Genomic DNA, 3,278 nt, shown 5'->3' with positions numbered 1-3,278 from the left:
CAACAGTTTAATGCGGTCAGGTCATGGATGAGGTGCCCCAGTGGGGTTATACCGCTTGGGATCGAAATTATCGTAGGAGGATTCATGAAAGTTTTGGAATGCGTTGACAACCTTCGGTATCTAGTAGTTTATGAGACATGAGAAAATTAGGAATATAAGTATATTTTTGTAAAGTTTATGATTTTCTCATTTTGCACCTTCGCATAATAATTCTCAGTATTTGATTACTATCAATATTTAACAGTGATTTTATTATCAGTATTGACCAGAAATTAAGTACTGGCCAAAAAATTACTGAATTACTGGTAATATTTAATCACTAATAATTTTTCAGTATTTCTTAGTATGATATTTCTATAAGGACCTCAGACGACATCGATTTAATAAACCCCATGATGACAAGTCTTCGTAAATGGGCCGAATAACTTCTTCAACCTTAGCATTAAGAGGGGGAGGGGGAGGATAATCAAATCATCAAGAGTTCCAGCAGCCGCAGCGCATCGCCACCACTTACACCACGAATTCGGACCCGACGGACAGCGTTCGTGCATCGGTTTGTCGTTCATCGAAATTTTATGTCCAAATATGACCCAAACGTCATTAATCATATTTTGCTTGCCGTTTTGTGACAGTCTTACGCTGCTCGCTTGCAGCGCGTTTTCGCGCACTGCGTGTCCATCTCAACTATTGTATCGTCGATTTTATTAAACTGTTCTTGTTAAGTCAAACATCGCGTATTCTCTGCCGCTTTAACTCAATATCCTAACTTCTACAATGCTCCGAGCACCCACGGAACAAAACCGCCTTTCTCGCGAACATAAACCGTCCGTCATATGCCTGTGGCGTGCGCTCGCTAGTGTATAGCTAGATTGTATGAACTAGGAACATGTTTTTCCACATTGTAGTAATTGAACATAAAAATAGAGTTCTTCACGAGTATTAAAAAAAAATACTAAAATCGGATAAGAATTGAACCGTGTCTACATTTTTGTCCAAAAAATGCTTGAAAGTTCCCACTGTGCGACGTAAGCGCGAACAAGCGCAAATCGGACACCAGAGAGACACTCAATGCGTAGACTACATACACACATATATGTTTAATAATTTTAGTATGTACAATACTATTAAAAATAGTAGTATTTTAATCCAAACTCAAAAGCCACAAAAGTGGTTTTCCCGGCAGCCTAAAAATTAAGCATAGTTCTCTTGAGCGTGGATGGTAAATACTAATGTTCCTATCAATGGATTACAGCTCAGAAATCAAACTATACATATCTCGGGAGCTCATAAATCGAGAAAATATTCTCTGGCGAGAAAAATAACTCATTTTTAGATTTTTGAAGATAGCTCACTCAAGATTGCGCCTGTGCTATAAGAGGTGGTGTTCTTGCCAAGAGGTAGCAGCTCAAAAATCAGAATTTACATAAGTCGAGAGCTCATAAATCGAGAAAATATGTTCTAACGAAAAATATCCCATTTATGGATTTTTCACTAAGATAGTTCACTTTTGCGCCAGTGCAATAAAGTATAGTGTTCGTGCCACTCTTATAGAAAAGTATCACTGGCTATGATAAATTGGCCAGTAATAAATAGTATTTTATTACTCGCACGAGTAATAAAATTATTGAACGACAGTAATTATCACTGGCCAAATTATCACTTATCAGTATTAAATTTCTATAAGGGCAAAGAGTACTAGCTCAAAAATCAGGATACATCTCGGGAGTACATAAATCGAGCAAACATTTTCTGGCGAGAAATATCCCTTTTATCGATTTTTGAAGATAGTTCACTCTTGCGCATGTGGCATAAGGGGTGGTGTTCCCGCCAAGAGGTAACAGCACAAAAATCATATCTTGGGATAATATCTCGGGAGCCCATACGTCAAACAAACATTTATTGACGAGAAGTATCCCATTTATCGATTTTTGAAGATAGTTCACTCTTGCATCTGTGGCATAAGGAATGGTGTTTGTGCCAAGGAGTAACAGCTCAAAAATCAGAATATATGTAACCGCGATGCGTCGCGTTCCGGATTACGCTCGTCGGTTCGGATTCGTAGGAGACTGAATAATTTTTGAGGCAGTGGAGTAGTAGTAAGCTTTGTCGTCTATTTAAAATTTGGTGTCGCTATACATATTAACTTGTACATTTATAGCATGTTCGACTGGCTCTGGATTAACCCACTCTGGGTTATTCAGCCTACGTTTATTGGTCGAACAAGTACTTATAAGCTTTATGATTGGCTAGTAGAGACTTATAACGTCATTAATTGCTCTCGGAGCGATTAACCCAGTCGAACACGCTAATAGTGTCGACGCCGTTGGTTGTTGGTCGCTTGGTGTATACGCTTATCAGAGGTTTTTGTATTGCTAGGCTCGCGCGGTGTCGCGCGCGATGCGCGGGACGCGGTCGGTTGTGTTGTCGCGTCGCTTCTTCAAGCGTGAATTCGTCTGTTGATGTTTCGGCTTCTTGTCGATTTAAACGCCGGTTGACAATGGTTTTAAATCGCCACTGTACGATGCGACGCGGTACAGAAGGTCTTGCAGCAGAGCTGCAAGCGGCAGATCGCCCCGGTAGCAATGCCTCGTATGCAACGGTTGCTCTTGCAGTCGTTGACGCGGTGGTTGTAGGCGGAAGCTGCGTAAGCAAGCCGGAGCGGAGCCTTCATTGGCTTCGGTTGCCTCGGTTAGCGGACGAGTCCTGCTCGTTCGCACGAGATCGCGGATGCGGAGTATACGGAAGTGCGGACGCATCGGTGCGCCGCGGTAGCGGAATAATCCCGATCTCACTGTACGAGTTAGGTCTCTGGTACTACGGAATTAGCTCGCGTCCTTGCGAGCCGACGGCAGTGTAATCCGTTCGCACCAGATCGCGGATCAGTACGGACCGGTGTCGAAGCGTTACAGCAGAGCGGTACTTTGATTATGCGGAAATAAGTTAGCACGCAACGACTCAATAAAGCGTCTTCTACAATGGCAGTAGGAGTACTGGATGAAGGGAGTAGTTGTAAGACGTAGACTGTAGGTTTAAGGCTTCCTTACGCCCGAGTGTCTACAATAGCGTGTAGCAAGAATTACAATGAGCCAATCAGCATTGACGAAAGTTATCTATTTGTACAACGTGAAAACATTACGGTATAGGGTAAATGTATCAATGCCCGGATATGTACCCATCTCCGGACATTGTTATTATTTTTGTATTTGAATATGAATATTTCAACTTTCAACGTACAATACATACATATAGGTATACATACATTTAATATTTATATTTAT

This window comes from Odontomachus brunneus, unplaced genomic scaffold, assembly GCF_010583005.1.
Source record: "Odontomachus brunneus isolate Ranch 3 - 2012 unplaced genomic scaffold, Obru_v1 Obru_scaffold_299, whole genome shotgun sequence".
In the NCBI taxonomy this organism is placed as follows: domain Eukaryota; kingdom Metazoa; phylum Arthropoda; class Insecta; order Hymenoptera; family Formicidae; genus Odontomachus; species Odontomachus brunneus.
The sequence above is the reverse complement of the archived record's forward strand: the minus strand, read 5'-3'. Positions refer to the sequence as shown.